This window comes from Bufo gargarizans, chromosome 6 (genome assembly GCF_014858855.1).
Source record: "Bufo gargarizans isolate SCDJY-AF-19 chromosome 6, ASM1485885v1, whole genome shotgun sequence".
Classification (NCBI taxonomy): Eukaryota; Metazoa; Chordata; class Amphibia; order Anura; family Bufonidae; genus Bufo; species Bufo gargarizans.
The window spans coordinates 132,590,756-132,615,561 of record NC_058085.1 but is presented as its reverse complement, the minus strand read 5'-3'; positions in this window follow the sequence as shown (position 1 = coordinate 132,615,561).

The following is a 24,806-nucleotide window of genomic DNA, read 5'->3' as shown; positions in this document are numbered from 1 at the left end:
GTTCAAGTTACGTTTAAGGCTACTTTCACATTAGCGTTTTTTGCAGATCTGTCATGGATCTGCAAAAACGCTTCCGTTTACAACCTCATGAATGGATCCGGTTGTATTATGTCTTCTATAGCCATGACGGATCCGGTTGTAATATGTCTACTATAGCCATGACGGATCCGTCATGAACACCATTGAAAGTCAATGGGGGACGAATCCGTTTTCTATTGTGTCAGAGAAAACTGGTCCGTCCCCATTGACGTACATTGTGTGTCAGGACGGATCCGTTTTGCTCCGCACCTCATTACGGACAGAAAAACGCTGCTTGCGGCGTTATTCTGTCCGCGATGGTAACGCAACCAAACAGGACGGAATGCATTCTGGAGCATTTCGTTTCATTCAGTTCAGTTTTGTCCCCATTGACAATGAATGAGGACAAAACGGAAGCTTTTTCTTCCGCATCCTATGACGGATCTCAATAGCGGAATTGAAAACGCTAATGTGAAAGTAGCCTAATGTGTACATTGTGGAAAGAAGGATGTGAAAGAATAGTACTTAAAATTTTCCCATCCTGCAGAGTCCGACATAACGTGTCCTTTTTTATAGTAAAATGGAACTCTATGGTGACAAATGCCACTGTATGGCATCTGTTTAACTTATACGTTACGTGAACCCACCCTTAACTTGCATCCCCTTTTACTTTCCCATTGCTTTGTTGCCCAGTCATCCATAATGGCCTGGTCATACCCAGTTAATCCACTGAACTTCCAGTCCTCACTATCCTACACCCCTCTCTGTTCTCCTCAGCTAGTACCTACTTATCTCCTGTTACTGTGTGTTGCTTCCTCTGACGCCTCATCCCCTTCCCTCTCTAGTTTCTCATCCTCTCCCTGGGATAGTACCAAGAGGCGTCCAGACCTCTTTTTCTTGTGATATTTGTTTCGTTATATTTTCCACAATCTCTGCCAGCTGCCTCCTTCTCCAACCCCCATTACAAAGCAGAGTACAATACACAGCCCTATTCTTCCATACTTCGCATTCACCCCTGTGTTCTTTTATGTATGTTATAATTAACATGGCTGGTTTGGACCTTTTACATGAGATGGACTGATGTGTATGTTAGATAGTTTGTAAGGAACATTGGCTCTGTCTCCTTATTGCATTGTATTCCAGTCTCTTAAACTGCAAAGGAAATGTTACATTCATGCTTAGGTCTCATTCTGTATGCATTAAGTCCTTGCAATAGCAGACATTTGGGGTCATTTATCAAACTGATATAGAACTGGCTTAGTTACCCATAGCAACCAATCATATTCCACCTTTCATTTTACAAAGGAGTTGTCAAAAATGAAAAGGTGGAATTTGATTGGTTGCCATGAGCAGCTAAGCCAGTCCTATTTTACACTAGTTTGATAAATGACCCCAAGAGTCTATGGCTCTATAGTGTTGATCAGTAGACACTTTTTTTTTGCGGCCTCATGGTGCCTCCATACAGTATCCGACTGAGGTTCCATGGGTCCATCAAAATAAATGATTCTCGAGGCCCAACCCCCATATCCTTAATAAAGCCTAATAAGTTTTGAGTCAAAGAAATAGACCCTAGTTGCAAGTGATTGTCTCCAAAGGCAGCTCCAAATGTTTTATTTTCTCCTGGGCTTTTGAGGCCCCCTGTAGTATGAGAGCCTGGGCCTACCACAGAATCGTCTGGTACTCTGGTGGGCCAGTCCAAAACTTCCTCCATACCATACTACTGAGGTATCTTCCTCTAGAATCAAACCAATTTTCTGTATTTCATATAAACCACGAAAAAAAACATCTACTACAAGGAGGTACAGTATAGGACTGCAGTATTACGGCTCTGTACACTTTAGTTATGACAAATTAATTCATAGGAGTATAAAAACAATGGTGGGTTACATACAGTGACTTAAAAAAAAGTATTCATACTCATTGAACTTTTCCACATTTTTTCACGTTACACCCACAAACTTAAATGTATTTTATTTGGATTTTATGTGATAGACCAACGCAAAGTAGCAAGTATGTATGAAGTAAAATAAATTGATACGTGTTTTTCAAGATGTTTAATAAATACTAATCTGTAAAGTGTGGAGTGCATTTGTATTCAGCCCCCTGTACTCCGATACACCAAATCCCATAAAATCCAGGGTGGCCAATTGCCTTCAGAAGTCACCTAATTAGTAAATAGAGTCCACCTGTGTGTGATTTATTCTCAGTATAACTACAGCTGTTCTGTGAAGGTCTTAGAGGTTTGTTAGAAAACCTTAGTGATCTGAAAACATCATGAAAACCAAGGAACACACAAGACAGGTCAGGGATAAAGTTGTACAGAAGTTAAAAGCATGGTTAGATTATAAACAAAATCTCCCAAGCTCTGAACATCTCATGGAGCACTGTTCAATCCATCATCTGAAAATGGAAGGATTATGACACAACTGCAAACCGACCAAGACATGGCCGTCCACCTAAACTGACAGCTCAGGAAAGGAGAGCACTAATTAGAGAAGCAGCCAAGAGGCCCATGGTCACTCTGGAGGAGATGCAAAGATCCACAGCTCAGGTGGGAGAATCTGTGCAAAGGACAACTATTAGTCGTGTACTCCACAAATCTGGCCTTTATGGAAGAGTGGCAAGAAGAAAGCCATTTTTGAAAGCAAGTCCTGTTTGCAGTTTGCCACAAGCCATGTAGGGGACACAGCAAACATGTGGAAGAAGGAGCTTTGGACAGATGATTTCAAAGTTGTACCTTTTGGCCTAAATGCAAAACACGGTAGCAGAAAACTAACACTGCACATCACCCTGAACACACCATGAAACATGGTGGTGGCAGCATCATACTGTGGGGATGCTTTTGTTCAACAGGGGCAGGAAAGCTGGTTATAGTTGATTGGAAGAATAATAACATGATATTCCAGAATCAGTTACTATTAGACTGACTTACCCCATATTTAATAAGATTCAGCCCTTAGCAACCAGTCTGCATAAAACTGCAATTTCACTATTCAGTTAAGATGGCCGCCACTGCCCTCACCCTGAGGCTAATCCCGCCTGCCCTCACTAGCCAGTAACAATAGCCCCCCAAAAGTGTCAGTAACCACAGCCCTCCCCCTAAAGGGTTAATCTCCTGCAGCACAAAGGGGTCCTCTTACCACATGTTGCTTTCATGTATACACTGAGCAGATGGCAGATCTCCCTTCCCTGGTCTGCGCTGCTTCGACTCTGCATTGTCCAGCTCTGCTGAGTGAGGGAGCGTCTGCCAAGCGCAGGGACAGGGAGAAGTGCACACAGCCCAGGCCCTGTTATCAGCTGCTGGGGAGGACCTGGCTTTAATCATTTACTTACAGTCCCTGGCTGTCAGTAATGTGACCTTGCACGCTGCGTGCTTCTGCGTCCTCCGTCCTTCAACAGATAGACGGACCCTGCATAGCAACCTGATTTTAAGCACAGGTAAAAGTAGGCAGTACAGGGAACAAAAATGTGGAATTAAGGGATAATTAAATACATAGTGAAACGTTGAAATAGGGCCACCAATGAGATATTAATCACCACAATCCAATACTCCAAAAAATAATAATAATACGACAGTTATACTTTAAAGGGGTTCTTGAGATTTTTGAAAAACTTTGCCCAGAGCAATCCAAGAGATGTTATGTTTTCATGTAACAATTCCTATCCTTTACCATTGTCATTTTGCTTTTTTATGCAAAATTCTATAAATACCTTTTGAAACATAAAATAAAGGAAAAACCTCTTACTAACCATTTATATTTTCTGCCGCTCCAGCGCAGGACATATCATAGGTGATTTAGTGGGTTTCTTTTAATTAATACAGCCCTGCTTTGGGCAAAGTTTAAAAAAATCTAAAAAAAAAGGGACCAAGCTGCAGTACCAGACATAGCCACAGGCATATGGACATTGGCATGTCAGGTACTGTATTGAAGGGCTACTTCATAGTTTACCTCTGCCGCTTCGTAATTCTGATTGGTGGGGTTCCAGAGGTGGGTTCCCCACTGATCACATATTGATGGATTATACAAAAAAAACTTTAAAGCCCTGAATTACATATTGGGAGTCACTCCCTTGAACGAAGGTTGTTCAATAGATTTAGTTTGGCCCAGGTTCTAAAAATGTATTTTTAGTCTATTTTACTATGCTTCGTTGCTGATTGCTAAAAGGGCATTTGTGTAACTGTATGAGCTATGTGAAGTCACATCTAGACATAAGGGATAATTTATTCGGAACAGCGTTTATAGCCGGGGTCTTAATAAAACCCTAACTTCAGCGCATCCAGCGTCAGTTCTAAATGTAAGACAGCTTCCGTGCTGTCTAACATTTAGACCTTTTTCTATGCCTAAAAGAGGTGTAGAAAATGGTGAATAAGACGGGCCTACCAGCCCTTTCCCGCCCACGCCACGCCCACAATTTTAGACCTGGCGTGAGCAGGGCGAAGTCACAGATATCGGCGCAACTTAGTCTAGGCGTATTTCAGCATAGTAAATGACCCCCATACTTTTTACATACAGTTGTGTTCAAAATAATAGCAGTCAGACATCACTAACCTAATCAATCACAGTTTTTGGTAGAAATTATATTTACCAGCAGGTGTAGTAGAGTAATGCCATGCATGCTGCTGATTCTCTGTAATTCAATTGCTTATTTAAAGGGGCATGTTAAAAATAATAGCAGTGTGGAGTTCAATGAGTGAGGTAATTCATTCTTTGAAAAACAAGTGGCAATCATTGCCCTTATTTAATGAAGGAAGGCAGCAAATGTTGTGCATGCTGGTTACAGTGCATTTCTCTCTGAAATTCTGAGAGAAATTAGTCATTCCAGACATTGTTAAGAAGAACAGCGTACCTTGATTAAAAAGTTGATTGGAGAGAGGAAAACATATAAATAATTGCAAAAAAATGATAGGCTGCTCAGCTAAAATGATCGCAAATGCTTTAAAATGGCAACCAAAACCTGAAAAACGTGGAAGAAAGTGAAAAACTACCATTCCAATGGATAGAAGAATAGCCAAAATGGCAAGGACTCAGCCAACAATCAGCTCCAGGAAGATCAAAGAAGGTCTAAAGTTACCTGTGAGTACTGTTACAATTAGAATACGCCTATGTGAAGCCAAGCTATCTGCAAGAATCCCCCGCAAAGTCCCACTGTTGAGAAAAACACATGCGCTGAAGAGGTTACAATTTGCCAAAGAGCACATTGACTGGCGTAAAGAGACATTTTGTGGACTGATGAAAGTAAGATTGTTCTTTTTGGGTCTAGTGGCCGGAGACAGTTTGCCAGAATACCCCCAAACACTGAATTCAAGCCACAGTACACTGTGAAGACAGTGAAGCACAGTGGCACAAGCATCATGATATGGGGATGTTTCTCATACTACAGTGTTGGGCCTATTTATCGCATACCAGGGATCATGGATCAGTTTGAATATATCAGAATACTTGAAGAGGTCATGCTGCCTTATGCTGAAGAGGAAATGCCCCTGAAATGGGTGTTCCAACAAGACAACGACCCCAAACACACCAGTAAACGTGCAACATCTTGGTTCCAGACCAACAAGATTGACGTTATGGAGTGGCCAGCCCAATCCCCGGATCTTAATCCAATAGAAAACTGTGGGGTGACATCAAAAATGCAGTTTCAGAGGCAAAACCAAGGAATAGAGAAGAACTGTGGAATGTAGTCCAATCATCCTGGGCTGGAATACCTGTTCACAGGGGCCAGAAGTTGGTTGACTCCATGCAACACAGATGTACAGCAGTTCTCAGAAACAGTGGTTATACAACTAAATATTAGTAAAGTGATTCAAAGGAAAGCAAAATCTTCAAACATTTTTCAGTTTATATAGTGAATGTTTGCGTTTGTGAAGAAGAATACAAACACTGCAATTTTTGATGAACTGTCTAATATTCACTTTTCTTAGTTTTTTTTATATATATTTTGATATATTTTTCTTCATGTTTTGATTTGGAATAGAATGTGTAGTGTTCGCAATGCATTTGTGTGTATGGAAATAAAAGCTATGAGAAGGATTGTGAGCTTTATTCACTTTTTAAAACACACTGCTATTATTTTGAACACAACTGTAGTCCCGTGAAAGGCTCGCCTGCACATATGATGTGGCACACATGTCTCAGAACAGTCCTACGCTGGCTGATGTAGTTACACATAAATCCACACATAATAATGCACTCCGGGCCTCCTTGCACCGTTCCAGTCAGAAACATTCCTGGAGCACTTACTCATGGTGGGATGCCATAAAAGGAGACACAAATGAGATCCTGCAGTATAGCAACCAGATTCCCAGTTTTTGTTAACCCTTTATACTCAGACGCACAAATATTCTATTTCTCATCCGTTAATTAGATTGCACAAACATATTCCACAGCACGGCACAACGAATGTATGTATTCAGATCAGCCTATGTGTCCATTGAAGCATACCATGTAAAACCTGTCTCAAAAACATGCACACTGGAACCAAATGATCAAACAAGAAGTTTTTGGATTGGCAACAGGATGTGTCACCATGTTGTTTGCCACCTTAGAATTAGCTTCTTACTGGGGTACAACCACATTGAGCGGCCATGCTGCGAATCAGATGGCGCTTGAAGCTGAGAACCGCGCGTCCGCATGAGCCACAGCTGCACCCTATTAACTCCACATTGTTTCTTCTGTCTTCATTGTTCATGGTTGCATGGTAACCCGCAAAAGAGCGCGGCCATTAACAATCAACACATAAGAAACAATGAGGTTGTAATTAATGCAGTTAATAGTATGCAGCTAACAAGGCGACTTCCCAATTGCAGCATGGCTGCTCCGTGTGGTCGTACCCTAACAGAGCCAGGGTACCTCCCATATATAAGCAGGGCACATCCTGCCAGCTTTATTTTGAAGCCAAAATTGGGATTGAATGCAAAAAGTTCAGAAGTAGAATTTATTCCGTAACAGGTTTGTCCCACCATTGATCAGACTTGAGAGCTTGACAGCTATTTGAAGGGGCTGCGTGGCTAAAGTGAGAACAGTGTCCCCTTCATTGTTTACCTGCACGCCATCTATATTGTAGTCATCCTATGTGTCTAATTACTTCGTTTAATTAATTTCTTTCTTATTCCATTTACTTGAATGGTACAAACAGCTGTAATAACACTGACAATGCCACTACAATGTAGATAGTGCAGGTAAAGCATGAAGAGGACACAGCTCTCCCACTAGCGTCCCAGTCCCTGCAAGCAGCTAAGGCTACTTTCACACTGGCGTTTTGGCTTTCCGTTTGTGAGATCCGTTCAGGGCTCTGACAAGCGGTCCAAAATAGATCAGTTTTGCCCTAATGCATTCTGAATGGGAAAGGATCCGCTCAGAATGCATCAGTTTGCCTCCGTTCCGTCTCCATCCCGCTCTGGAGGCAGACACCAAAACACTGCTTGCAGCGTTTTGGTGTCCATCTGATGAAACTGAGCCAAACGGATCTGTTCTGACACACAATGTAAGTCAATGGGGACGGATCCGTTTTCTCTGACACAATCTGGCACAATGGAAAACGGATCCGTCTCCCATTGACTTTTAATGGTGTTCCGCCCCAAAACGTGAGTGTGAAAGTAGCCTGATCGGCAGGAGTGCCCAGAGTTGGACCTCCACCATATCCAGGATAGGTCATCAGTTTCATGAAACCGGAATACCTTTCAATACCCCTATAAACTGCTAGTGGTCCTCAGTCAATGATTACACGGCCAGATATATGTTGTGGCAGGGTCACATTAATACTTCTTTTGCTGCAATACAGGCTGCTACTCTGGCATGGTAGTGGTCATATAGATGCTAGATATCATCTTGTGGTATGTCATTCCAAGCTCTTTCATTCTGGACCTATAGCTCAGAAAAGGTGGTTGTTCGCTGCTGTGAGATCTGTCCCCATTAATATTATTTATTATTAAAGCGCCATTCTGTCACGTTGGGGAGTGGGGGAAACCCCCCACCGTACAATGTAAGGTATAATAGGGAAGCAGCTAGGCCAGGATGTCAGGATCAGGGAGCAGGTCACCCCCTACAGCGTCCCTAATCCTCACCCTAACTCCTCACCGTATGAGCGGACCTGGATGGTAGGACGGCTCATACCCAGGATACCTATGGCCCTGAGTCGCCAGCATTCCAGCAACAGCACCCAGACTTGGCTTTTGGTTCACCCCTCTGGGAAACATGGAGCCCCCTTCCGGAGGCACAACTAACAGGGTACGACTTGGATACATGCTGGACATAAAATGCCAACTTACCAGACATGTAACAATAACAAGACGAGACACCAAACCCTGAACATAAACCCACACCAAACATCCACACAGGTAAGGTAGGGGAACATGGAGGGTAGAATGGGAAGACATCGCTGGAGACTTCGATTTCCCACTAGGTGGCCCTCACACTGGAAGATGGAACAACCAGACAAGGAGCATAACTCCACCACACACCAAGGCTGGAGTACAACTGACTCCTGACCTTAAGCCACAGGTATAAGAAGCACCTAGTGACTGACCACACCTAGCAAGGCAGTTAACCCTTACTGCACCAGGCAGGGGAAGGCTACAACTTAAAGGGGACGTGCACACACCAGCCACAACGTTGCCCCCGGCAACAGCTAGCATGGCAACCATGTCACGGTGCACACAGCCAAAGCCGAGACACTGCCACCACATGCCATAACAGCAACACGTTTCCACCGGCAGCAGCAAGCATGGCACCAGTGTCACGGCGCACACAGCAAAGGCCGTGACACATTCATTCTATAGCGCTGTACATATGATAAGGGGTGCACATACATAATACAGACAATTACACTAATCATAAACAAGACGGGTTACAAACTGGTACAGAAGGAGAGAGGGCCCTGCCCGTGAGGGCTTACAATCTACATGGTATGGGAGAAGGACACAGTAGGTGAGGGTTAAGTTGGTCATAGCGGTATGGAGGCAGCAGGGTCACTGGTTGTAGGCTTGTCTGAAGAGGTGGGTTTTCAGTTTTTCTTTGAAGGATTCCACTGTAGGCGAGAGTCTGATATGTTGGGGAAGCGAGTTCCAGAGTATGGGGGATGCATGGGAGAAATCAGGGACACCCCATCCAGTCCAGGCATTCTAGATGGGAGAGAGATCTGGTCATCGGGCTGGCTGAGGGAGTTGCTGGATACCATAAAGAGCATGTAGTGTAATGCACGTAGTGCAATTTTGACTTGTTGAGCATACAATTAGCGGTATATATTAGTGGGTAACTGAATTTCATTAAGTCGTTATTGGCATCATTAGACAGAGTGCAGGCTAATCATGTGTGGTCTCAAAGTTGAGTGTTTCAAGTCTCTGTAGAAGATAGACTGGGGCCTGGTCAACAGGAGATTAGTGGTTGCCATGGGGGCACATCATGGTGTAGGCATCTGTGGAGCTATTAGAAGGTTGCCAGCTGGATACCGAGTCCTGAGTGGGGAACAATAAGGCCTGGGGTACAGTTCACGGAGTGGCTGGTGCAGTGAGCTAACAATTGACCTTAGGGGTCTGGAAACTGGTGAGTGATGCTGTGTAGGAAGCCAGTCTACTTGTGTATGTGGCTCTACAGTGATAGTGATGATTGAGATACATCATCTGCTCATGTGGTTATCTCTGAGAAGCCGTCTGGGTCTATGGGGATATTTAGCCCTGTATAGGAATTAGTGTTGTAGCTGAGCGATACTGGGTTCCAACCCAGAAGAAACTAGAGAAGTCCTGTTGGTATTTGGGCCAATCAGATAGCTATAGTGAGCAGCCCTTTTAGTTGGAGTTACTAAAATGTCATCAAATTCTTATTTATACACATAAGTAGCCCCATTTTGTGCTCATCCTCAGGGTGTAGCTATAGGGTTGCAGAAAAACCAGTCTCACCTGAGCCCTGATGCCTATGAAGGACCAAGGACACCAATATTATAAATGACACTGTAGGTGGAATCCCTGTTACAGATCATACATTGGGATTTACAAGCTTCAGGCTATACTACTGCCACTTCGAACATGTTTCAATTATAATATGGTGTCTTCTGGTGTGGCAGTATGGTCTTTAAAGACCCCTTAGGCATTGAAGCTCAAGTTAGACTTCCTTGGAACATGTGTTTCTGGAAAAGCTTGGTGATTTCTGTTACAGTTCTGATAGGTAGAACTGTGAAAAGGGCAAGCAGAACAGGCCACTTGTTCTAACTTCATACACGTTCACACAGTGTGCAGTCTGACATTCCTGTCTTCCAAATAAGAGGACTGTTCTTTGTAGTCTAACTTGTTTATTGGTCAACAGGTTGTACTCTCTGTGCGGTACACGTGAGTGAGAGATTGTACAAGTGTGGTTGATTGATTGGTAAAACAGGATTGTTTGGTAAAACTACAAAAATACAAATAACATGTATAAGTATTAAGCATGGATAGCATGTGCTATAACATTTACATTTACAGTGAAAGTACATGGTAAAATGGCTGCCTATGCATAGGATTACATGGCTAGCTAACAGTAATAACAACTCCCTGAGTAACAATACAACTAACTAAACAGCTCTGCATAATAATAATGTCCCTGAAACAAAGGTACATCTCTCACCAGATATGATTTTACAAGGATGGTGGAGTATGAGAAGGAGATATGCAAAAGGACAGATCTGCTGATGTGTCCTGGAGACTGGAGACTTCTCTTTCCCAGAATGCTGTTTGGTGCTGCTGATGCTGTATGTTGTGCTGTACTGTGATGTTTGGTTCTGCTGAGGCAGTATTTTGTGCTGCATTGTGCTATTTTGTTGTGCTGAGCAAGTATTTTGTGCTGCACTATAGTATTGCTGCTCCCGCCTACTTTTGTTGTCTCTGCCTACTTGTGTTCTATCTCCTTTGGTGGATTTGGACCCCCCTAAAATATGGGACCACTTTTAGTTTTTTTTCCCGGGCCACTTTAAGTTCCCAGTCCACCCCTGAATTTGGCCTCCCTTCCAGCAACAGGGAAAAATGCCCCCATTTTCCTTTGTTAGCAAGGGTCTTTTAGACTATCCAGTAATCATCAGATTGTTTTATGGTAAGGATACGTGTCATGACTTAAAGAAGCAAGCATATGTCTTATCACTATTTTCTTGCAACCCTTCTACATGAACCTTGCTCATTTTTGCATTTCTTGTAATACCCTTCTTCTTTTGATGCTTCTTGTTACACTTAGAGAGAAGCCTCTATGCTGTCAGCTACAGCCCAGTAAATGCACATATGTGTCAAGCATCCATCACACTTCCCCCACAGGCATTGTCTATGCTCAGACATGCCACCACACCGACCCCCACCTGGCGCATATTTCTCTATATTTTTTTGGCCTGTACCTGACCTGCAGGAGTGAGATAATGTTACAGCTATATGTGCGCACAGCAGATTAATATAAGGGTGCAGTTACCTTTCCATGCTTGCGCTTGCAGGCCACACTATGGAAAATGCATTTAACCCAACCTCTATGTAAATGAGCTTATTTATGTGGCAATGCACATCCTATGTGCTTGGCAATTTAGTGACATTGACTAAATTGTGCCCATTATGAATGGCCAAATAGTTGTACAACCTGGCTGGTCATATTCTCCTTAAAGGCTATGCCCCATTTTGCAGTCATTCTGAAAATACATTACATTATACTGCTTATCTTATATGATCCCAAGCTTGTTGACTGTTTCCAGTGACATACAACTAAACTGGGAATACAGCGCTGGTGTGACCATTATTTTCTATGGACCCCTACAGTTCTTCAAAGCTGAGAGCTGTTTTGCTATGTCATTTAGTTTAAGCTTATGAAAGGGGTAAGAAAGGCTCAGTCAACCAGCTGGCTCCCTGGTCAAAGAACAAGTGTCCCGGGGTCTGTGGCAGGGTATCCTCATCTCAGCATCTTATTATGGTCACTCATGCAGTCTGTCAGGGTTTCTGCTGCTAAACATTGGTCCTTATCTGCAGACACCAGGGGCTCTGACTGCGCTACCTTTATACAGTTTCTAACTGATCTGGAACCTTTTATGGGGGGGGGTGAAGCTAGAGAAACAAAGCCTAACAGAAACAATGCTGCAGTTCAAGGCTACCATAGACTTTCATTGGACCTCAATACAAGTCAATGGGAATGAACAAGCATTTTTTAGTCATAAAGAAGAGTCTGACAAAGCTAAATGAGATGGGCAAAAGTTCACTATGTCCGGCTTTTCCTTCCAATACTCAACTCTACAATAGTCCCTTATGACAGCAGAGGAAAATTACTAGCTTTTCATCGCATAGACTAGGAGTCTTTTAGTATGAACTGGCTGTGCATTAACTCTTTCCACAACTCAGTGCACATACAGGGCAATAACAGTGCAAATGAACAGGATATATCATATAAAATGCTATTTAACCACTTCAGCCCCGCTAGGTGAAACCCCCTTCATGACCAGAGCACTTTTTACACTTCGGCACTACACTACTTTCACCGTTTATCGCTCGGTCATGCAACTTACCACCCAAATGAATTTTACCTCCTTTTCTTCTCACTAATAGAGCTTTAATTTGGTGGTATTTCATTACTGCTGACATTTTTACTTTTTTTGTTATTAATCAAAATGTAACGATTTTTTTGCAAAAAAATGACATTTTTCACTTTCAGCTGTAAAATTTTGCAAAAAAAACGACATCCATATATAAATTTTTCGCCAAATTTATTGTTCTACATGTCTTTGATAAAAAAAAATGTTTGGGCAAAAAAAAATGGTTTGGGTAAAAGTTATAGCATTTACAAACTATGGTACAAAAATGTGAATTTCCGCTTTTTGAAACAGCTCTGACTTTCTGAGCACCTGTCATGATTCCTGAGGTTCTACAATGCCCAAACAGTAGAAAACCCCCACAAATGACCCCATTTCGGAAAGTAGACACCCTAAGGTATTCGCTGATGGGCATAGTGAGTTCATAGAACTTTTTATTTTTTGTCACAAGTTAGCGGAAAATGATGATGATTTTATTTTTTTTATTTTTTCTTACAAAGTCTCATATTCCACTAACTTGCGACAAAAAATAAAAAATTCTAGGAACTCACCATGCCCCTCACAGAATACCTTGGGGTGTCTTCTTTCCAAAATGGGGTCACTTGTGGGGTAGTTATACTGCCCTGGCAATTTAGGGGCCCAAATGTGTGAGAAGAACTTTGCAATCAAAATGTGTAAAAAATGACCGGTGAAATCCAAAAGGTGCACTTTGGAATATGTGCCCCTTTGCCCACCTTGGCAGCAAAAAAGTGTGACACATCTGGTATCGCCGTACTCAGGAGAAGTTGGGGAATGTGTTTTGCGGTGTCATTTTACATATACCCATGCTGGGTGAGAAAAATATCTTGGTCAAATGCCAACTTTGTATAAAAAAATGGGAAAAGTTGTCTTTTGCCAAGATATTTCTCTCATCCAGCATGGGTATATGTAAAATGACACCGCAAAACACATTCCCCAACTTCTCCTGAGTACGGCGATACCAGATGTGTCACACTTTTTTGCTGCCAAGGTGGGCAAAGGGGCACATATTCCAAAGTGCACCTTTCAGATTTTGCAGGCCATTTTTTACACATTTTGATTGCAAGGTACTTCTCACACATTTGGGCCCCTAAATTGCCAGGGCAGTATAACTACCTCACAAGTGACCCCATTTTGGAAAGAAGACACCCCAAGGTATTCCGTGAGGGGCATGGTGAGTTCCTAGAATTTTTTATTTTTTGTCGCAAGTTAGTGGAATATGAGACTTTGTAAGGAAAAAAGAAAAAAAAAGAAAAATCATAATTTTCCGCTAACTTGTGACAAAAAATAAAAAATTTGAGGAACTCGCCGTGCCCCTCACGGAATACCTTGGGGTGTCTTCTTTCCAAAATGGGGTCACTTGTGGCGTAGTTATACTGCCCTGGCAATTTAGGGGCCCAAATGTGTAAGAAGTACTTTGCAATCAAAATGTGTAAAAAATGGCCTGTGAAATCCGAAAGGTGCTCTTTGGAATGTGTGCCCCTTTGCCCACCTTGGCTGCAAAAAAGTGTCACACATGTGGTATCGCCGTACTCAGGAGAAGTTGGGCAATGTGTTTTGGGGGGTCATTTTACATATACCCATGCTGGGTGAGAGAAATATCTTGGCAAAAGACAACTTTTCCCATTTTTTTATACAAAGTTGGCATTTGACCAAGATATTTTTCTCACCCAGCATGGGTATATGTAAAATGACACCCCAAAACACATTCCCCAACTTCTCCTGAGTACGGCGATACCACATGTGTGACACTTTTTTGCAGCCTAGATGCGCAAAGGGGCCCAAATTCCTTTTAGGAGGGCATTTTTAGACATTTGGATCCCAGACTTCTTCTCACACTTTCGGGCCCCTAAAAAGCCAGGGCAGTATAAATACCCCACATGTGACCCCACTTTGGAAAGAAGACACCCCAAGGTATTCAATGAGGGGCATGGCGAGTTCCTAGAATTTTTATTTTTTTTGCATAAGTTAGCGGATATTGATTTTTTTTTGTTTTTTTCTCACAAAGTCTCACTTTCCGCTAACTTAGGACAAAAATTTCAATCTTTCATGGACTCAATATGCCCCTCACGGAATACCTTGGGGTGTCTTCTTTCCGAAATGGGGTCACATGTGGGGTATTTATACTGCCATGGCTTTTTAGGGGCCCTAAAGCGTGAGAAGAAGTCTGGAATATAAATGTCTAAAAATGTTTACGCATTTGGATTCCGTGAGGGGTATGGCGAGTTCATGTGAGATTTTATTTTTTGACACAAGTTAGTAGAATATGAGACTTTGTAAGAAAAAACAAAAACAAACAAAAAATTTCCGCTAACTTGTGCCAAAAAAAATGTCTGAATGGAGCCTTACCAGGGGGGGGTGATCAATGACAGGGGGGTGATCAATGACAGGGGGGTGATCAATGACAGGGGGGTGATCACCCATATAGACTCCCTGATCACCCCCCTGTCATTGATCACCCCCCTGTAAGGCTCCATTCAGACGTCCGTATAATTTTTACGGATCCATGGATCGGATCCGCAAAACACATGCGGACGTCTGAATGGAGCCTTACAGGGGGGTTATCAATGACAGGGGGTGATCAGGGCGATCACCCCCCTGTCACTGATCACCCCCTCTGTAAGGCTCCATTCAGACATCCGCATGATTTTTACGGATCCATGGATACATGGATCGGATCCACAAAACACATGCGGACGTCTGAATGGAGCCTTACAGGGGGGTTATCAATGACAGGGGGTGATTAGGGTGATCACCCCCCTGTCACTGATCACCCCCCCTGTAAGGCTCCATTCAGACATCCGCATGATTTTTTACGGATCCATGGATACATGGATCGGATCCACAAAACACATGCGGACGTCTGAATGGAGCCTTACAGGGGGGTTATCAATGACAGGGGGTGATCAGGGTGATCACCCCCCTGTCACTGATCACCCCGCCTGTAAGGCTCCATTCAGACATCCGCATGATTTTTACGGATCCATGGATAGGATCCACAAAACACATGCGGACGTCTGAATGGAGCCTTACAGGGGGGTGATCAATGACAGGGGGGTGATCAGGGAGTGTATATGGGTGATCACCCGCCTGTCATTGATCACCCCCTGTAAGACTCCTTTCAGACGTCCGCATGTGTTTTGCGGATCCGATCTATGTATCCATGGATCCGTAAAAATCATGCGGACGTCTGAATGGAGCCTTACAGGGGGGTGATCAATGACAGGGGGTGATCAGGGAGTGTATATGGGTGATCACCCGCCTGTCATTGATCACCCCCCTGTAAGGCTCCATTCAGACGTCCGCATGATTTTTACGGATCCATGGATACATGGATCGGATCCACAAAACACATGCGGACGTCTGAATGGAGCCTTACAGGGGGGTTATCAATGACAGGGGGGTGATCAGGGAGTGTATATGGGTGATCACCCGCCTGTCATTGATCACCCCCTGTAAGGCTCCATTCAGACGTCCGCATGTGTTTTGCGGATCCGATCCATGTATCCATGGATCCGTAAAAATCATGCGGACGTCTGAATGGAGCCTTACAGGGGGGTGATCAGTGACAGGGCGGTGATCAATGACAGGGGGTGATCAGGGAGTGTATATGGGTGATCACCCGCCTGTCATTGATCACCCCCCTGTAAGGCTCCATTGAGACGTCCGTATGCTTTTTGCGGATCCGATCCATGTATCCGTGGATCCGTAAAAATCATACGGACGTCTGAACGGAGCCTGACAGGGGGGTGATCAATGACAGGGCGGTGATCAATGACAGGGGGGTGATCAGGGAGTTTATATGGGGTGATCATGGGTGATCAGGGGTTTATAAGGGGTTAATAAGTGACGGGGGGGTGTAGTGTAGTGTGGTGTTTGGTGCGACTGTACTGACCTACCTGAGTCCTCTGGTGGTCGATCCTAACAAAAGGGACCACCAGAGGACCAGGTAGGAGGTATATTAGACGCTGTTATGAAAACAGCGTCTAATATACCTGTTAGGGGTTAAAAAATTCGGATCTCCAGCCTGCCAGCGAGCGATCGCCGCTGGCAGGCTGGAGATCCACTCGCTTACCTTCCGTTCCTGTGAGCGCGCGCGCCTGTGTGCGCGCGTTCACAGGAAATCTCGCGTCTCGCGAGATGACGCGTATATGCGTCCAGGAGGAGTAAAGCAACCACCTCCCGGACGCATATCTGCGTACAGCGGTCGGGAGGTGGTTAAAGGGGTTTTCCCATGAAAAATATTCTACAGTTTTCAAATTAGTACCTGGATCTGAATACTTTTGTAATTGCATTTAATTATCAATTTAGCATAGCCACTGAATTATTCAATAAAATGCATATGTATAGCGCCACCTGCTGTTTTTTTTCTATTTCTTTGACCTGCTCACTGAAAATGCCGCACATGCTCAGTTTCATCCTTCAAACGCCTCCTGAGCTGTGATAGGGAGAGCATGGACACGCCCCCCTGAGCTGCAGCAGAAAATACACTCCCCTTGAGCTTTCAGCTTGATATAAATCTAGCAAAGCAATGAATGTGGAGATCTCTGGATCCATGTGAGGGCAAAATAATTCTGAACACAGCAGTATTTCATCCAGCAAAATGAAGGAAAAATGCCTGTACTCACACCAGATCCTGACAGACCCATTATTGTTAATGGAATCCAGTGAGTGTCGGCGGTGTACGGCATATGCTGGATCTGGTGATTCTGGTATTATGCACCTATTCTGGGAGAAAATAATTAATCTGTTCTCAAGTGTGCACCTAGCCTTAGAGGATGAACTGTGCCCACTGCTGCTGCCTTTTATATAATGTGACATACCCCCATGAACTGTGCTTGCTGCTGTTTTACCCTCTCTTCCCTCCCCTCCCCCAGTGTTGATTTACTGAGTGTGCTATTGTAGCCAGCTGCCACTATGGCAGATCGCAATCAGAGCCTGGGGCAGATCTTCACAGTGCTGGATGTAGTTTGGACTGGTGACGCTGCTGCTAACCTGACATTTGTGTAAATTTGACCTGTTCCCCCTACGCAAAGACATCAACTTCTTAATTTAGTTTACTTTAAAGGGTTAATACTGTGCACTTATATTTTATATGTATGTTGTGATGTATATCCTGTTCATTTGCACTGTATATGCGAGGCTCTGTGGAAAAGGTTAATAAATACTGAGAAACTTTTGGGACTTTGAATAAGAAGCTGGTAATTTTCCACAGCTGCCATAGGGTTTAACCGTAGAGGACCCTCGCCGTACATGTATGACGCTGGTGGACGTGACTTAAGGACCAGCACCATACATGTACAGCGGGCTGCACCCGCCCTATCAGCGACACAGACCCGGCAGTCACTGACAGCAGGGCCCCTGCTGCAAACACTGATGCCAGCATATTTACCCCTTGTATGCCGTGGTCAAAGCTGACCGCGACATGCAGAGGGTTCGCGGAGGTTACAGGTGCTCTCCGCTTCCCCAATGGGTCGTCGCGCTGCAGTGTCGGGGGCTCCATGGCAGAGAAGGCAAGCCCGATGTCTTCCATAGGCATCGGAGCTTCCCTTCTACGGAAGCCTGTGAGATCCAGCTCTTAGCATAAAAGCTGACAGCCAATGCATTACAATACACATTGTATTGTAATGCATAGCAGAGGGGATCAGACTTCAAAAGTTAAAAAAAAGTGTTTTTCATAATAAAAAAATAAAGTTTCAAGTAAATAAATAAATAAAATTTCCCAAAATAAAACATAAAACTGTAAAAATAAAATAAAACCAGACATATTGGGTATTGACGCATCCGTAATGACTGGATCTACAAAAATATCACATATAACACCCCCTCACCTGAACGCCGTAGAAAAAAATCTAATAAAAACTGTGCTAAAACAATCATTTTTTGGTCACCTTACATCACAACAAGTACAACACCAAGCAATCAAAAAGGTGTATTCCCCTCAAAATAGTACCAATCAAACCATCATCTCATCCGACAAAAATGAGACCCTACCTAAGACAATTGCCCAAAAAAAATAATATATTGCTCTAAGAGTATATTTTCACTCTTCCTTGTTGGTTGTATTATTTTGTTCTTGTTTTGCTTAATGATATCGATATAACTTGATTTGATTGGGGTGAATTAACTCCAAATGTTTGTAAAGCATTATTTACTTTTATAAAAATACAAATTTACAGATTATGGACACTAAAAAATATTTTTTTCATTTAAAAAATGCTTTTACTGTGTAAAACTTAAATACATATTAGGCATTGCTGGGTCCGTAACAACCTGATGTATAAAAACATCACATGAACTAACTTCTCAGGTGGACACCGTAAAGAAATTAAAATAAAAACTGTTTCAAAAAAGCCATTTTTTGTTACCTTACATCACAAAAAGTGTAATACCAAGCAATCAAAAAGTCATATGCATCCTAAAATAGTACCAATCAAACCATCAGTGTTGTTGCTAGTAATAACCACACCTCCTGTCTCAGGTGTAGTTTAGTGGTCATTCCAACTCCTCTATTTAGTCTGGCTTCACCTAGACTAGTGCTAATGTGTGTTCCTCTTCTGAGTTCCTGCTCGTTCATTTTACTTCAGAAGTTAAGTGTTACTTCCCTTTTATATTTTGCTGTTTACCCTCTGTCTTTTGTTACTAGGCCTCAGGGAGACGCTGGTTCTTTCAGATTGGAAGGAACAGGCCGTCTCAAGCCCAGACACTACTCCAGGGCAATTCAGGGTTTCCAGGGTCTTAGGTTCCAGTGTATGAACATTCCTATCCTCAAGGTCTGTTAATACGGATAGGAGTTAGGGCTAGGATTAGGGTTTCCATAGGTGGTGTCCGTTTCCCTTTCCCTAGCTTTGAGGCCAAGTTCCTTTTCCCCTCCATCCTGTTGTCGGTGTGGTGTTCCCTCCCACATCACTATGTGCAGTGGAGACTAGGCATGAGCAAATCAACTTTGGATGAAACATCCGAAGTTGATTTGCATAAAACTTTATTCTAATAGTGTTCGGAGTAGGACCTCCATACAGTATGAGAATTTATTGGCTCCGATGAGCCGAAGTTATTGCTTTGTGAAGCGCAATAACTTCATAAATTAATTTGTACTGTAAAAACCAGTAGCTCCTGCTCTACAGTATTAGAACGAAGTTTTATGAGAATCGACTTCGGATGTTTCATCTGAAGTCGATTCGCTCATCCCTAATGGAGACACAAAAAATGAATTTTTTTCAAAAATGCTTTATTATGTAAAACTGAAACAAACAACCAAAAGTCATATTTGGCATTGTCGCGTCCGTAACAAACTGCTCTATAAAAATAGTAGATGATCTAATCCGTCAGATAAACATTGTAAATAACAAAAAATAAAAGCAGTGCCAAAATAGCTATTTTTTGTTACCTTGCCTCACAAAAAGTATAATATAGAGCAACTTAAAATCATATGTACCCTAAAATAGTACCAACAAAACTGCCACCTAATCCCGTAGTTTCCAAAATAGGGTAACTTTTTTGAAGTTTCTACTCTAGGCCTTCAAATATGACATGGCAATGCCCTCCAAAAACCACATGGCACTCCTTTCCTTTTGCGCCCTGCCATGTGCCCAAACAGCAGTTTACGATGACAAATGGGGTGTTTCTGTAAACTACAGAATCAGGGTAATAAATATTGAGTTTTGTTTGGCTGTTAACCCTTGCTTTGTTAGCGGATTTTTTTTTAATTAAAATGGAAAATCTGCCAAAAAAGTGAAATTCTGAAATTTCATCTACATTTTCCGTTAATTCTTGTGGAACACCTAAAGGGTTAACACAGTTTGTAAAATCAGTTTTTGAATACCTTAAGGCGTGTAGTTTCTAAAATGAGGTAATTTTTGGGTGGTTTCTATTATGTAAAAAGTGACTTCAGACCTGAACTGGTCCTTAAACAGTGGGTTTTGGAAATGTTCTGAAAAATTTCGAGATTTGCTTCTAAACCTCTAAGCCTTCTAACATCCCCAAAAAATAAAATGGCATTCACAAAATGATCCAAACATAAAGTAGACATATGGGAAATGTAAAGTAATAAGTTATCACTATCTGTTTTAAAAGCAGAGAAATAGAAATTTGGAAAGTTGCGAATTTTTCAAATTTTTGGGTAAATTTAGTATATAAAAAAAATGTAATAAAATATATTGACTGAAATTTACCACTATCACGAAGTATAATGTGTCACAAGATAACAATCTCAGAGTGGCTTTGATAAGTTAAAGTGTTCCAAAGTTATTACCATATAAATAGACACATTTCAAATTTCCACAAAATGGCCTGGTCTTTAAGGTGAAAAATGGCAGGGTCCTGAAGGGGTTAAAGAAGAGCATATTTTGGAGGGAAAAGGCCAGACTTGTTTACCACCAAAACCAGACAGATTGACCTTTTGAATGTCTGGTTTTAACTCTGTTGTTATGTCTGAAAACTTGTTTTTGTCTGGAAAAGCTGCTGTGTCATTGCCATTGAGTATCATTGAATTTCTAATGTAAGTCTATGACAGACGGAAGTGGTAACTTTCTAATTGTTTGTGCTGAGTTTCTCCACTCCACGCCTCCCACTAGAAGGTTCTCGTTCAGCTAGAAACTGTATATAAGGAGAGCTGTCAGAGGTCCCAATGTTCTGCAGTTAGAGAACAGTGCTCAGAAGAGGGGACTCTGCCAGACTGTTGAGTGACCAGAAGAAGACACTGAGACGGGGATACTCTGGATCACCAGCCTTTAACCAAAGTACCAGCCTTCTGAAGAGAGAGAGGGACAGCTAGCTCAGGCCTTTCCTCAGCAAACCCACCCTTCTTATGCCAGGGAGGAGACTGGAGCAAAATCAGGTGCTGCAGAACGCCATAATACCTCAGCTACTGCAGAACATCATAATGCACACCTCAGCTGCAGCAGAACATAATAATACACACCTCAGCAGCATCAAATGTAAATCTATGGGTCTACCCTCTGGGCCCTGTTTTATTAGAGGTCCATTATTGTTAGAGCTGAGGATTCTCTAGTACTCTCCTGCCTCAGCTGCTGCAGAACATGATAATACACACCTGAGCTGCTGTAGAACAAAATATTACACACCTCAGCTGCTGCAGAATATAATAGTACACACCTCAGCTTCTGCAGAACATCATAATACAAATCTCAGCTACTGCAGAACATTAATAACAAACACTTCAGCTCCTGCAGAACCTCATAATACACACCTCAGCTGCTGCAGAACCTCATAATACACATCTCAGCTGATGCAGAACTTGATAATACACACCTCAGCCGGTGCAGAATATAATAATACACACCTCAGCTGCTGCGGAACATGCAAAACACACCTCAGCTGCTGCTGCACATCATAATACACAACTCTGCTGCTGAGGAACATCAAAATATACACCTCAGCTGTTGAAGAACCTCATAATACACAGATCAGCTGCTATAGAACATACTGTAATAATATACACTGATGCTACTGTATATTTGATGCTACAGAACTCGTAAGGCTTTAATCACATCTGATCTGTGTCTGTTATCACAGATCAAGTCATAAATGCTGAAAACAAATTTGTAGCCTGCCAGGCTCCATGATAGAGACCAAACAGATCTCATGACTGTGGGATCCGTCAGGTGTTATTGTCCATGATGTACCACATTCGGCACTGCAATGAGTTTCATTGTTATGCACTTATGACAGAACAGTGAACGTCACTAGCGCAGATGTGAACAAAATAATACACCTCTTAGATGCTTCAGTACAAAATAATAGTGACAAGAGAACTACAAGTCTCATCATAACAAGTGTGTTATTATTGGACATTAGAGGGCAATACATGGAGGTGGTTAAAGAGGATAAAACTTCTTTAATTCAGAATGCTAAGTAAAAGGTCCATTGTGGGGTTAAAAATTAAAAAAAATATAACTCACCTCATCCACTTGATCGCGCAGCCGGTCTCGTCTTATTTCTTCTTCTTCTTGCAGGACCTGGCTGGAAAAGGACCTTCTGTGACGTCATCGTGCTCACCACGTGGTGAGCGCGGTGATGTCAGCGCAGGTCCTGCTGAATAAAGATAGACAAATCTTCTATCTTCATTCAGCAGGACCTGCGCTGACGTCACCGCGTCATTGCACACGCGTGATAAAAACTGACTGCAATTGCTTACCTACTCGCACGATTTTCCCTGATCGCAGACACAATGCATCCGGACCTAATCCGGACACGCTCATCTGCAAGGGGCCTAAAGGTTCTGCAGATCACCCAATGAGCAAGCAATTATCGGGAAGGAACAATTTGTTCCCAATAAACACCAACTGTGTCGACCATTGTAAGATGACCTCCGTGCACAACTGAAGTAAAAAAGCACAGAGGTTTAAATGTATAAATTACTAGTTGTAGGCTACTTTCCACTTGAGGCAGAGTGATCCGGCAAGCAGTTCTGTCGCTGGAACTGCCTGCCGGCAGGGGAGTAGCTGTAGGGGGTGCAGAGGTAGCAGTCGCTACCGGGCCCAGGAGCCTGAGGGGGCCCAAAGACCCTTGTGCCACATAAGACACTGGCTCTATAGAAAGTGCATACTGGTCAATTTACACCTCTGGCTGGAGGGAAGGGGTTAGGTTAAGAAGGCAGCAGGAAGGCTATGTGCTCCCCTGCCCCTTGCCAACCAGCACTGAGGGATGGGGGCCCAAGCTGAACTCTTGCACCAGGGCCCATGAGCTTTTAGCTACGCCCCTGCCTGATGGATCCGGCAATCTGCATGCAAACGGACAGAATTTGTAGACGGATCCGGATGCGGATCCATCTTACAAATGCATTGCACGAACAGATTCGTCTCTCTGGACATCGCCCGGAAAAAAATGATCCGCAGACCGGAAGGACGGATCAGGCATTGTGGTATTTTTTATGCACTAATACATTTCAATGTAAATTAATGCCGGATCCAGCATTCCGGCAACTGATCCGGAATTTTGGATGGAGATAATACCGCAGCATGCTAAAACGCCGTTCAGTGACTGAACTGAAGACATCCTGATGCATCCTGAATGGATTTCTCTCCATTCAGAATGCATGGGGATATGCCTGATCAGTTCTTTATACTGCCTTTCATGGTGACAGGTTGTCTATAAATTGTGCTTCACTTGTACAGTAAAGTAATGAAGCTGTGAGGTGATTGCTTGCAGATATTAAAAATAAATGAGTTGTCTAGACTTTGATAGTGAAGCCCCAGGGCACAAATCTTGTAAGCTCTTCATTGTTAATATGCTATAGTGAAGCGCATATATATGACAGAGTGTGGTATTTCAGTATCTCAGATCTTGAGGTATCTGCAATAGTTATTTTATTATGTATTGTTATGTTCATCTTATGTATTTTTCATATATTGACAGTGCGTTTCAGCAGAGGAGGTAATGGTTGGCAATGGTTGACAGGAACAGTGTTAACCACCCTGTTCCATCTCTCTTGGTAGGAGTGGGCTGTTTCAGTTCAGAGTGATTAGCGAAACTACAGCTCTACAGACACTGCTGTAAGTTAAAGGGGTTCTTCACTTTCATTTAACTGATGATCTATCCTCTGGATAGATCATCAGCTTCTGATCGGCCAGGGTCCGACACCCGGGACCCCCGCCGATCAGCTGTTTGAGAAGGCAGCGGCGCTCCAGCAGTGCCGCGGCCTTCTCACTGTTTACCGCCGGGCCGCCCGCCCACTGACGTCACGACTTGTATCAACTAGAGTGGGCGCGGCTAAGCTCCATTCAAGTGAACAGAGCTTAGCCGCGCCCACTCTAGTTGATACAAGTCGTGACGTCAGTGGGCGGGCGGCCCGGCGGTAAACAGTGAGAAGGCCGCGGCGCTGCTGGAGCGCCGCTGCCTTCTCGAACAGCTGATCGGCGGGGGTCCCGGGTGTCGGACCCCGGCCGATCAGAAGCTGATGATCTATCCAGAGGATAGATCATCAGTTAAATGAAAGTGAAGAACCCCTTTAACCCCTTAAGGACCAGGCTCATTTTCACCTTAAGGACCAGGCCATTTTTTGCAAATCTGACCAGTGTCACTTTAAGTGCTCATAACTTTAAAACGCTTCGACTTACCCAGGCCGTTCTGAGATTGTTTTTTCGTCACATATTGTACTTCATGACACTGCTAAAATTGGGTCAAAAAAGTTAATTTTTTTGCATAAAAAAATACATTTTTTACCAAAAATTTTGAAAAATTAGCAAATTTCAAAGTTTCAGTTTCTCTACTTCTGTAATACATAGTAATAC